Source organism: Dendropsophus ebraccatus, chromosome 5, assembly GCF_027789765.1.
Source record: "Dendropsophus ebraccatus isolate aDenEbr1 chromosome 5, aDenEbr1.pat, whole genome shotgun sequence".
NCBI lineage: Eukaryota > Metazoa > Chordata > Amphibia > Anura > Hylidae > Dendropsophus > Dendropsophus ebraccatus.
Window position 1 is genome coordinate 17,829,937 of NC_091458.1, and position 14,039 is coordinate 17,843,975.

The following is a 14,039-nucleotide window of genomic DNA, read 5'->3' on the forward strand; positions in this document are numbered from 1 at the left end:
CATTGACCACACACAAGATTAATTTTGGCAGCCGTGAAGTTTTCACTTTATTTCTTTATTGGTTATTTGAAGCCATTTGCCTCCCCGCGGATAAGGAGACCCTTCTGTCAAAAAATTAACAGGCTATTTTAAAACGCCAGGGATTTGCAGCCCAGGTTTTATGCCTGAGCGCCATTCAGCCTCCCGCCCAGCCGTCTGGGGTCAGGATGTCACCGTATTACTCCCAGCATCATTGATATTCAGCTGTATACTCTTACACTGTTAGAAAAAAATATAAAAATACTGACAGACAGTCAAAAAAATTTCAAGAAAAGCTCAAGACGTCTCGCCTCCTCGCACGTTTTCACCAGTCGGGCTGAAACGCGTGGCTCAACGATTTGCAAGGTGCAGCCAGAGAGCAAGTGTTTTTTTTTCTTTCTGTCTATCCCTATCCTGGCGGTAGGAAATGTGATGGATAAATTCTGACAGAACACCTAGGGATGAATTGTGGCGGGTTAATGTTTTAGGAAAAGCATAAGCAAAGACGGGATGGGAAGGAGAAGCCGCTCGCGTAGACGTTCAAACTAGGACAGGTGTCTGTCACATTTGGTTTGGAGCGTGCGGTGACAATGTCAAAATGACCTTTGCTGGGACAATGGGGATGAATATGGTGATGGATGTTACCGGTCTCCGCCAGAAATTACAATGAATGGACTTATTTATTATAAGGGAAAATCGGGGACGTTCTCCAAGCTCAGGAGCTGTGCAGCTGCCACGAAACGTCCATCCAGACTGACTATAAGAGATATATGTACTGATACAGGCCGAGGCATGGCTATAACCAGGGTAGGAGTAAGTTCATACTGCATGGTCAGCGCCCAGTCTGTATGTAGATACTTCTTGTTAAATAGATGTTGAGCACAAAGGTAAAGCCCCTGAATACGGGGGTATTCACAAGAGAAAAGACCAGAATCCTTCAGCTCTTATTAAAATTCATATATTTTATTGTAGTAAATTCTTAAAATTTCCGACGCATTTCAAACCAAACGGGTTCTTATTCATGGCTCACCACTGACCGCTACTGCAGCGTCGCCTGCACGCTTCCTCTACAGAGATGCCCTTTAAGAGCTTGTTCGCTTTATGGTGACTCCATGTTAAATGTATATTCTTTATCTATTCAGACCAAGATACCATGAATAAGAACTAGTTTGGTTCGAAACACGTTGGTCATTTTGAGGATTTACTACAATAAAATATATGAAAGAGCTGAAGAATTCTGGTCTTTTCTCTTATAACCAGGGTAGAAGAGTAGCATAATATGAGCCCCTACAGAGCCCCTTTTGGTCGATATGATACAACAAGCTGGCCTTTACACTAGTTTGTAGAACTTTTTAGAGTGAACAAAAGGAGTTAAAGTGAATGTGTCACTATAAGATTTCCATATTGCCTGGTTCCTGAGATTTCTTCTGGTTTGTAATCAAATGTTCAGTTTGGTGCACCTCACTGAACATTTGCACGTACAAAATGGAGGAAATCTCAAGAACCGGGCAGGAATGGACGGCACCGTTACAATGTGTGCAGCGGCACCAATCAGACGATATGGAAATCTTATAGTGACACATTCGCTTTAAATTACGGGGCATAGAGATGAGTGAATTTTCCAAAATTAGTTTCAGTTAATTCCAAGAAAGAAGCTGAGGACACACAGGGCTTCAATAACCATAAGGACGCGAGCAATTTAAATCATGTTCCTTTGTCTTCCTTGCCTTTTTTTTTTTTATTCTCTCATTTGTAAAATGGTCTAGAGAACAGGAATGTTTAAAAGAGTACTCCGGAGGAAAAGAGTGTTTTTAAATCAACTGGTGTCAGAAAGTAATACAGATTTGTAAATTACTTCTATTTAAAAGTCTTACGTACTTCCAGTACTTATCAGCTGCTGTATGTCCTGTAGGAAGTGGTGTATTCTTTCCAGTCTGACACAGTGCTCTCTGCTGCCACCTCTGTCCATGTCAGAAACTGTCCAGAGCAGGAGAGGTTTTCTTTGGGATTTTGCTGCTGTTCTGGACAGTTCTTGACATGGACAGAGGTGGCAGCAGAGAGCACTGTGTCAGACTGGAGAGAATACACCACTTCCTGCAGGACATAAAGCAGCTGACAAGTACTGGAAGACTGGAGATTTTTACATACAATTAATTTACAAATCCATATAACTTTCTGACATCAGTTGATTTGAAAAAAAAAAAAAAAAATTTTGAATACCCCTTTAATTATTTAATATTATTTTGTATACTTTAGTAGGTGAGTCACCAGTGACCTTTTACCTTTAAGGTAACATTATTCACTTGAAAACAAGTTCTATGTATTCTGTAACCAATAAAATGCTAAAGCTGAAGCCCCCATAAGCCCATATTAACTCCTATAAAGAAATGTGGAAAGTGACTACTATATAATATACTGTGTAAAGAAATGGTATATAATTTATTATATCTTCTCCATACTTACAGTATATCATAAGAGTGAAGCCTATAGCTCCGGGGCCCCAGTGCAATATCTGTAACCGGCCCCCACCTACCATGTGCCATTTATACTACTGATATCACATAGGGGGATGTTAGCCCCTGGGGCACCAGGCTCGGGATATGTAGAACTACTTATAGGCCCCAATGCACCAATCTATGAAAATGAGCAAAAAGCTGAATTCTAGCTCAGAATGAAGGCGATTTTCTGCCTGAATCTTTGCACCTTTCGGGCTGGTGAGCTATCACTGCTGGAATCCCGGTGACCTGATTAGGCGCACAGCGCTGCCGAGGAGTCGGCCTTGTGGCATTTCATGTGATTGCAAATGCTGGTTGACATTAACAGATAGAGGACAATCCTAGACGGTAAAGTGACGTCTGTCATAGTTGGTCATTTACACATGGATAATTTGCCTGGAAGGCAGGAAGAAAAACTGGAAAAAAAAAAAATCTAAACTCTAGTTAACTGAGCCGAGCCGTCATTCCTCGTCCTTTAGACCAGACGGTATAAGAGTCTCGGTAATCAAAGGAGAGTTTTATAATGACATTTATTAATAAAGGGTTAACGGTAAGAAGAAGGGACTTCAATGTCAAGAGCTTCGGGCAAAGAAGTGAAATTTACCAAATGAGTTGGCCTTAGCAGACATAGATAGAAGTGCTGGTGTATTTAAAGGGATTGTCCAGTTTTGAATACCCAGTTTTATACATGTTAATGGGTTACTCGGGATCTTCCTCTTAGAATTAAAAGTGGATACAAAGAGCGCCTGTAGCTCTGGAGGACCTGTCCTGTACTACATGGACGGACCACAGATTTGAATTGGCGCATTGTGTAATGCTTCTTTTCTCCAGTGGTGGCGCTGCAGTGAAACTGAGTAAATACTGTGACCTGTTCCTACAAAGTAAAGGAGTACTCTGGGGGAGGGGGGGGTCTCTTTAAGCAGTTGTCACTACTATAGTTCCCAGAATCTCAGTTCTCTATCACAGTCCTCCCACTCTGCCTACTCCACTCCCTCAGCACTCCTGCTAGTTTTACAGTGAGGTTGCAGCACCTTCCTGTTTGAGATATATATATATATGATATATATATACATACACACAGAGATGGTGATATAGGTTGTAGAGGCTGGGTGGGACTAGAGCTCAGAGACAAGATTTGGGCAAGCATCATGTGACAGCATTGTCTCAGGAAAGAGGGAGGAGCCAGGGAGTTGGAGACAATACACATTGTGCAATAATTCACTTCCTTTTAGGGGGGGAATCGAGCAAAAGTCACTGAAGCTAGTATTCTTATATGACTCCAGTACTATTACGGATATCACTATATTAGCAAGTTATATATCTTGGGTTGATAATTTTATTTGAATACAATTTTCTGACATTGGAGTACCCCTTTAACCAACATGTCTGATCTGGTCACCTCTGTCCTATAGCGGCATACTAAGTACATATAGAAAGAGGACAAACAAGATAGGACTAACTAAAAAGAAGAGAACTTGTTCTCAAGTCATCTATCTCTTTCCTGGACGAAGACATTTCCATAGGAGCCCTTACCTGGAAATCTAATTTGGCTTGGCAGCAGCTGCCTGACACCAATCGCCGCAGTCTAGCTTCTTTTTTCCTTCAGCCTCTTGTTATTGAATATCACTTAATCTTTTCAATGTTTTTTTTCCTCATTCCATTCTTTCTCGATATATAATTCTGTCTATCCCAAGCCTTACTTTTTACTTATATTACAGAAAAAAAATCATTGAAGACAATATCACAGGCATTAAGCTGAAGCAATAAGAGTCTGGATGTATTATCGGTTCTACGGGACATTTGTAATGAAGATATACTTAGAAGAACATTTCCAATATACTTCAATAAAACCGTTATGAGAGTCTGCTGTCAATGTTGAGTAAAAGGTATCAGTTGTTCTATGGAAATGCCTGGGGCCAATCATATACTATAAAAGGTACCGTGTCTTAATATTCTTTTTATGATGTATAACAAAGTAGAAACAAGTCAGGAAAAAATAAATCAATAAAATTTAGAAGAAGAATCAGACACCGGTCTGCGTTGTGCTACATAGTGCAGAGATATGTGGAAATATAGGACTTTGAAGGTGGTGTATGGTATATGGGAACCTCGGGGGTGGGTCAAATTATTCCCCTCCCCTGACGGGATACTATTAGTGATGAGCGAGTACTAAAATGCTCGGGTGCTCGTTACTCGAGACGAATATTTCCCGATACTCGAGTGCTCGTTTCGAGTAATGAACCCCATTGAAGTCAATGGGAGACTTGAGCATTTTTGCAGGGGACCCAAGTTCGGTAGGGGGAAGGTCATGTGAAAACCTGTCAACCTCAGAAAATGATGGAAACACCACGGAAATGGACAGAAAACAGCAGGGGCAGCATGTATGCATGCCACTGAGGCTGCCTAATGGCACCATTATGCCTAATTCTGTGCAACAGCCTGGTTAAAATAGAGGTAGCCATATGGACCACCCAAAAACTCAGCTTGATACAGCATGGCAGTGAGAACACAGGGAACCATTAAAACAGAGGTAGCATATCATGAACCAGCCAAAAACTTCAGCCTGACACAGCATGGTGATGAGGACAGAGTGAACAAGGTAGAAGCGGTAGCCAGTCAGCCTTCCAAAAATTATACCAGACCTAGCATGGCATTGAGCACATAGAGAATCCTTAAAAGTGAGTGAGGAAGCAAGTGAGCCTCCCCAAAATTAGGCCAGACCCTGCATGGCATTGAGCACACAGAGAACCATTAAAAGTGAGTGAGGAAGCAAGTGAGCCTCCCCAAAATTAGGCCAGACCCTGCATGGCATTGAGCACACAGAGAACCATTAAAAGTGAGTGAGGAAGCAAGTGAGCCTCCCCAAAATTAGGCCAGACACTGCATGGCATTGAGCACACTCCCGGGAGCAGCAGCAGCCAACATGGATGCCAGTTAAGGCCCAGCAGTAGCCAACATGAAGGCAAGGGCAGGCACAGCAGTAGTCAACATGGATGCCAGTTAAGACCCAGCAGTAGCCAACATGGAGGCAAGGGCAGGCACAGCAGTAGTCAACATGGATGCCAGTAAAGTCCCAACAGTAGTCAACATGGATGCCAGTTAAGGCCCAGCAGTGGCCAACATGGAGACAAGGGCAGGCACAGCAGTAGTCAACATGGATGTCCATTACTGCTTTGGTCAATGGTGGTGGATCTAAATCCCTTCTTTCCCTGGAGGGGCCAGGCTGTGGGGAAGGAGGCTGAGCTAATGGAGCAAGGCTTCCACACTGCGTGGAAGACTGGGTGGTGGATAATTTACTGGACGCATTATCCGCTATCCACGTGATCACCTGTTCACATTGCTGCAGTTTCAATATCGGTCTACCGTGAGACCCCGTAAGTTGGGCAAAAAAGCTAGGAAGTGGACGTCTGTGGTGTGCCACTGCTACCTCCTCTGCTGTGTCACCCTGCCCTAAAACACGGCCTCCGGCAACGGCATTACTTGGAGCCCCATGCCCACGCCCTCATCCTCGACCCTTACCCCTGGGGTTCACAATTTTATGGACACTGCACAGTATGGAATTTAGATAGGCCTTGCGTATGAAATACAGAAATCAGGAAAAATACTTGTAGTACCCACTAGTTTTGTGGGGCTGTATGGTACAATCTGGTAGTGGCTGGACCTAGACACATGCTGGGATACCCCCTTATAATGAGCAGTGAAGTTTTATGCAGGTGTACTACAAATCCCAGCAATACAGTGTAGTACCCACTATTTTAGGGGTGGCTGTACGGTATAATCTGGTTGTGGCTGGACCTAGACACATGCTGGGATACCCCCTTATAATGAGCAGTGAAGTTCTATGCAGGTGTACTACAAATCCCAGCAATCCAATGTAGTACAGCAGCACCACCAGCCCCAAAATCAAAAAAGAGCACACTGAGCACTTCTTAGGTGTGTGTATGCAACACCTAATGTCCCCTTTCTGCCAGCAACCGGTCACCACAGTGTGCTGGTTAAATCGTGGTAGCAGCACTGCAAGTCCCAGCCAGCAGTCTGTAGTAATAGTATTAATAAAAGCTTTTAAGCCCTGAAAAGGGCTGCTTGTTTATATTGCTAATATATACCCTGCCTACTGGAACGCTAAATCCTACACTGACGCTCTCCCTGACCAGCAGCAGCTCTGTCCCTGATCTCTCACAGCATGCGTCTGAAGCGAGCACTGCCGGCGCCGAGTTTTATATGGCAGGGTCATCTGATCTGGCCAACCAATCGCTGCTATCGACATGTATGGGTCCCACGTGATCGCAGGATGCACCAAAGAGTCTCCTGCATGATTACTGGCTAAGAAATAGCGCCCAAACTTACAGGAAACGGATGATGAGATTTTCTTGAGTATCGCGAGCATGCTCGCTCATCACTAGATAGTATACTTCTATATGGTGGTTTTTAGAAAAGAGCATACTTGCAGAAAATTCAAAGATCAGCATTTGAATCCCACTGCCTGGAGAAGGTGGATGCAGCCACCTTCTCCAGGCAGTGGGATTCAAATGCTGATGGTCAAAGTTTCGGCAAGTTTGGTCACCTTTAGTTAGTCTGTGCAAAAGCCATTGATTGATACTAACTCCCTAATTCAAATTGTAGAAGGTTTTCTCTGTCAACATGTACCAGAACATTTGGGTGATATCTAGTGGTGCGGAACCCACACAAAAATTGGACTTTTCCCAAATATGTATTTACGGCACATGTTACGCTATAACCTCCCGCCCTTCACATGAAGTCTTCTATAACAACTCCATCAGGGACTATTTCCCCATTTCTCAGACAGAATATTTTCCTAGTATTATGGCAATGAGATGTATCACAAAATAACCGCAAATATGGTGCTCCAAAAAGTTGGGTGACAACCTCTATAGAGTCATAGAGACACGTCAAAAGTTTTGGTCGGTTCGGGTCTGAGTGTTCACCCCTGTACGGATCGGGAGAAGAAGCCAGGAGAAGAGGATGTTGCATTGTGTCCTCTCACAGGGTTAGAAAACTTGGCCTCCATACAGCTCCATTATAAGTCAGACTGTTTTTTTCTAGCTTTTTTTTATCTGACTTATAATGGAGCTGTATGGAGGCCAAGTTTTCTAACCCTGTGAGAGGACACAATGCAACATCCTCTTCTCCTGGCTTCTTCTCCCGATCCGTACAGAGGTGAACACTCAGACCCGAACTGACCAAAACTTTTGACGTGTCTCTATGTAATAACAGTGACACTTTAAAGGTCTTCACAACTTGAAAAGGTGACTCCTATTTCCACAATAAAGAATAACAAGATGATCGGTGGGGGCCTGACTGCTAAGATCTCCAGTGATCACGTGAAAAGAGAAAAACTGTCTCTGGCCGCACATAGAATCAATGGCTGTACACGTGCACTGTGCTTTGATCATTCCAGGGTCAATTATTCTCCATTCTTGTGACTGGTTAGGGGTCCCACAACTCAGAACTTCACCTTAGATTATTATTCCCATCCACTTTTTGAAACTATCAAAAACTGTATGTTCGCCCATGGTCAGCTCAAACGTATTATCCGCTGATGTATTACAATAAAGATCCTCAGCACAGTCGCATAAACTCTATGAAGCCTTATTGAAATTACACATAAAATACAGGCAGAAGGTTCCAAAAAATGGTTCAAAAACAGACCATCAGGATTCTAGTGTTCTTACTCATAGTCTGAGGACTTTGTTGAGGATCTTTATTTTCATGTTTCAGACTATCCCTTTAAATAATAGCAGATCTGCCCATTGGCTAGTCCCTTTAAAATGTGGCAGTTATCCAGACATTCTTACTACAGGGGAAATAAGGTATTACATGTTGGCTGTTAAAACAAAAGGTTGACCATGCAATACATAAATGGGCTATCCCATCCTGGGATAGCACCTTCTGTAAAATCTGTATGACCTAATAGGGCATATAAGTTGCCCTAATGGGATAACCATTCTAATGTTGACCATATTGGTTGGCCTTCAGTATTCTCAGAAATATATGCTTGATAGACCAGAATGACTTATGGATTGTTTTTATATCGTACACACTGTACATAACTTCCATTCAGATGCTCAACAGAACGGTGTATTACTTACGTCATTGTTTAGCCGTTCTCCTAAGATGCAGGAGAATAGGATTGTTGTCACACCCCTCCCCCCAGCTGCTGATTGACAGGTGACTGCCAATACACAGCATAGATGGATAACTGCCAATCAGCAGCTGGTGGGCGGGGCTTTCTGCATCTCATGAATATTGAGGACTCCTGAGCACATGCACATAATAGAGAGGACTACTTATTGTCCATGTTAATCAGGAGGAGATCTATGGATCAGCTGCACATATAAGTGATAAATCATTCTGCTCAGCTTCTCTGTCACTAGTTTATGCCACCCTTAGATAGGACACCATAAACCTGCTGGCAGAGTCTCTTTAAGGTTCATTGAACATCAATGACGGATTTTTCTCAAGAAGTTCTCCCCTCCCACAACTACAAGCGTCTATTAAACCTCTGGGCACGTAATAATTCACTAAGTTCTCAGAGGGAGAACATTTAAATAAATGGTGGCGGTATAAGAAAACATGACTGTATAATATAGCGGCAATGCGGCTTAACCAAGTCAATCCATTTCTATAAAACAAGTCACTATGCATTATAGAACACAGTAAAACATCTAATGAAATCAACTACGCTGAAAAAGTTTTCTCAAGTAGAAACACATTTGAATTCTGTTTTATATGCTAATGAATGCGGCCGCCTCTTTGATGCAGCGCTATATCTTGCATTTTCTTCATTTTAATAGTCGGGATTCGATTCCTCTTTGGCGATTGTAATGAATTTAATTTATTTAATATCCCGGTACAATGGTGACTGCTCATGAGATTACGTGTCATATAGACAAAGTCACAGCCTAGAATATATATATATATATATATATATATATATAATATATATATATATATATATATATATATATATATATGGCTGATTTTACACTGGTGAGTTATACGAGGTGGAATTAAAGGAACGTAGACTTGTAAGGGATCAGAGCCTCGTGTAGTCTGCAGACGTATAAGTAATGCAAGTTCGGTCTTAAGACTTATTAGGTATACAGGTATGCTTTTTATACAGGGATTCAGAGATATAGATATTGTGTCGCCTGTGACCCTTGGTCGGGAGAGACTCTGATGGGACTACAACCTTCCACATATATTAAGCTGGGTTCACATTTCTATGTGTGGTCCGAAGATTGCCAAACCTATGGGATCCCGATAGGTGCATAGTAGGCCAACAACGGAATACAGTAGGGTCACCATTACACAGATAACCTAAGGGTATGTCCACACAAATGAAAACACACAGAATTACGTGGCGTAGACCCGCCTGCCTTATTGTGTCATTTGGGATGCCATGCGCGCCTCCGCTCTCTACCACTCTTCGCTCAAAGAATTGACATGATCATTCTTTGAGTGGAGAGCAGAGGCATGCAAACCATTTCATTGACACACTGAGGCAGGCGATTTTGCGGCGGGGGCTCGGCTGTGGAATTCCGCTTGTTTTGCTCAGTATCTCAGGTCTTATTTTTTCCATGAATCATCCGGTACATAACTTTTTTCACATTACAAGCGCAGGAATCTAGGTGGTGCGGTCCTTTTTTCAAAGTGCCACCCAGTTCCCACACTCTCTTCTCATGCACCAACCCAGTTCTAAGCACTGGAGGAGGGCCCGGCGCCCCCCAGTGTGGCGATATCCTCTTCCCTCTGTGATGCGGCCCTGTTGATTCTAATGGAGGCACATCACAGAGTGGAGGGGACATCGTCACACTAGGGGGTGTCGGGCCTACCCCCAGTGCATAGAACTGGTCCAGTGCAACAACATAGAGCGGTGCAGACCGCGGGAATTGGGCGGCATCTTGAAAAAAGGACATAGCCACTGGGATCACCGTACTGGCCCCAACTGGGTAATTTAAAAAACAAAAAGTGATGTACCTGATGGTACATTAGCTCTAAACAAGATTGGCAGTGGGGTGGACAAATCTGGAGCTTGTATGACGTGAGACATTGTACTTCTCTGTAGACTCTCGGAGCGTACATGGGCCTCATTGCCCTCTTTCTTGCCGCTCAGTAAGCAGGCCTGATTTGTTTTCCGAGTCTTTGGCTTGTGGAATGACTAATTAAACTTCCAATGTGTCCATTACACAGCTGCTGCCATTAAACTGCAAATTTCTGCTAATGAAGCATAAATAAAAACAGTGTGCGAAATGTTATATTCCATATGTAGCAATGACATAGAAAGGCTGGAAACTCTGCAGCCTCCGACTCCAATGCCGCACCACCCAGCGCTACCTATAATTGTGGCACGACATTAGTAACTGTCTCTCCGCGGGTTCTGGCAGCAGCTTTAATTAAGTGGCCGTAGGTGATCCTTCACGATCCTCATGGGTGCGCACCATGAGGAGGTAAACATCGCTTATTTTATTCCTGTTGTAACACTAGTCTCTGAAGTGAAGAATGAAAAAGTCATTAGTAAGCATAAAAAGGCAAATTAATGCCGCGACTAGATATGAAAGTATGGGAAAGGTGCACCGTGGCATGGGGTGAGGTGAGCAAACCAAGAGGATTAGCTATGGATAGACTGGGTTCTTTTCTAATTCTAAAAATCAAGTTTAGGGTCCAGAGTCCCTCAAAATGAGGCTGTATACTGATGGGGCAACTACACTGGGGGCCATCTGCTAAATAGGGACTACACTGGGGGCCATATACTGACAAAGGAACTACACTGGGGGCCATATACTGACAAAGGAACTACACTGGGGGCCATATACTGAGTAGGGGCCATCTGCTAAATAGGGACTACACTAGGGGCCATATACTACAGGGGAACTACACTGGGGGCCATATACTACAGGGGAACGACATTGGGGCCATATACTGACAGGTAATTACACTGGGGGGCATATACTGAGTAGGGTCCATTTACTAAAGGGGGGCTACACTGGGGACCATGGACTAAAAGGGGGACTACACTGGGGGCCAGGGACTAAAAGGGGGACTACACTGGGGGCCAGGGACTAAAAGGGGGACTACACTGGGGGCCAGGGACTAAAGTAGGACTACACAGGGAGAAATCTAATAAGGGGGAACTACACAGGGGACCGTCTACTGACTATCTACTGGGGATACTACCTATTGGGCGGCTAGCAGAGGGATTACATATTAAGAATGCCAACTACATGGGGAATAATACCTATTGGGGGGCTAGTAGGAGGATTACCTCTACAGCATGGGTCTCCAAACTGCGGCCCTCGAGCTGTTGCAATACTACATTTCCCATCATGCCTGGACAGCCAAATCCAAAGCTTTAGCTGTCTGGGCATGATGGGAATTGTGGTTTTGCAACAGCTGGTGGGCTGCAGTTTGGAGACCCATGCTCTACAGGATACTACTTAATGGGGAGGGGATGAAAACTACCAGGGAAGAATACCTATGGTGTGATGCCTGCAGGGAAGATATTATCTGCACAGAGATGCCTAACTGCTATATGGGGGACACATAGAGACTTAACCGCCACATGCTTACTACTATTTGGATGCACAGCAGGGCTCCTCACTGCTGCATGAATGTACAGAGGGGTCCTATTTACTATATGGGGCACTGGGGGGGGGGGGTAACTACTATATAGAGGCACACAGAGGGGACTAACTATTATATGGGGGCACACAGGATGCCAACACTGTATGAGAGAGACGCCTTAAATGTTAGTCCACCAGAAAGTGAACAGCAACTTTTTTATTGGTAAAATGGACTCCATTTTACGAATAAAAGAGTTACTGTTCACTTTCTGGTGGACTCAGCTCTGGGATCCTGAAGGGAACAAGCGCCCTTGGAAGACATCCATTTGTCTACTTCCATCCTGATGGTCTACTCATTGTGATAGTGGTACAGTATACAGCTAGTGCAGCAACCTCAGAGTCTTTAATTAGGGATGGTCTGAACCCAGTTCGGTTAGGGTTCGTACGAACCAGAACTCTCGGTAATGATTCCCACTGTCTGCCTGCTCCATGCAGCGGGCGGGTCCAGCGGGAGGACCGCCTGGAAAACTGGGATACAGCCATAGCCATAGGCCATGCACGGAGCGGGCAGACAGCAGGAATCTGATGCCGAGCGTTCGGGTTCATACAAACCCGAACCTCGGAGGGTTCGGACCATCCCTATCTTTAACACATCCATGCATGCTCCCCCTGCTCTTCCCGTTCCATTTCCATGGTGTTTCCATCACTTTCTGAGGTTTTCAGGTGCACCAGACACCCTCCTCTCTGCTGAGTACACTATTCCTATAGCCTGACTACATCTTGGGCACCTAGCCTGAAGAATGATATTTAACCCCTTCACGTCAGTAACATGTATATATACGTTCCTACTGCACACACCCCGTGCAGTAGGAATGTATATATACGTTCCTGACTGACAGGGTTCTTGATGTGAGCGGGAGCGCTGCAGGGATAGCGCTGCCACTCACATCACTGAGTCCGGGGCCGGAGGTAATGAGAGTCAGCTGAGATCCCACAGCCGACTCTCATTAACCCCTTAAACGCCGCGATCTACAGCGATCACAGCGTTTAAGGTGCTCAGTGACAGATCAAACATCTGTCACTGAGTGATCGGGACCCGATCGCATGTACTGACAGGCGGGGGTAAGCTCCTTACCTCCGTCCTGTCGGTTCGGCGATCTATGTGTAGAGTCTGCTCTCAGGTAGGCTCTATACATAGATCGCCGATAACACTGATCTATTCTATGCTATGGCATAGCATAGATCAGTATATGCAATCTAATGATTGCATTTTTTTACAATAAATAAAAATGTAAAAAAAAAAAAAAAAAAGTGTAGTAAAAAAGTGTTATAACTGTATTTCTATTCCACCAATATGATATTAAAAACTAGAGATCATGGCGCAAAAAATGACACCCCAAAAATGACGCTATGGCTCTTAGAAGGCGGGGAGGAACATTGCATTAATTTGACCTGGACTTTTGTGCATCAAAGGGCTCTATCTTGAAGGGGTTAAAATCTCCAGCACTGGTGCCAAGCGCCCGCTGCTCTTGTCCCCGGTCCCTAGCTGCTGCCCGATGTAGAGACGGGACCTGGGATGTGACGTGTCGAGCCCGCTCAACCATTCATCGCCATAGCCACTAACTGGCTGGGTGTGTCTGAAACGTCATGTCCCAAGTCCCGTCACTACACCAGGAAGCGGCTAAGAACCAGGGACCGGAGGGGCGGATGGCTGGCACCAGTGCTGGAGCCGGGGCAGTGCGGTAAATACACAATTTTTTTCACCGACCACCTCCTCAGCAATTTCCCTGCCCGGAATTTAATAGCAGAAAAGTTGCATTAAAGTTAGAGACACAAATTGACTCTTTTAGGAGCTGAAGAATAAAAACTGACTCACTACGATTCACTCTACACAATCAGTACACAGCTATGCCATGTGCATAAAGATCAACCTGAAACCCCA

General features: G+C 44.3%; 1 protein-coding gene across 5 annotated transcripts in view; it reads right to left on the minus strand.

Annotated features, from left to right (window-relative positions):
* Positions 1-14,039, minus strand: part of CNTN5 (contactin 5) — a 948,473-nt gene that overhangs the window by 14,194 nt on the left and 920,240 nt on the right. The gene's annotated exons all lie outside the window — the stretch shown is intronic.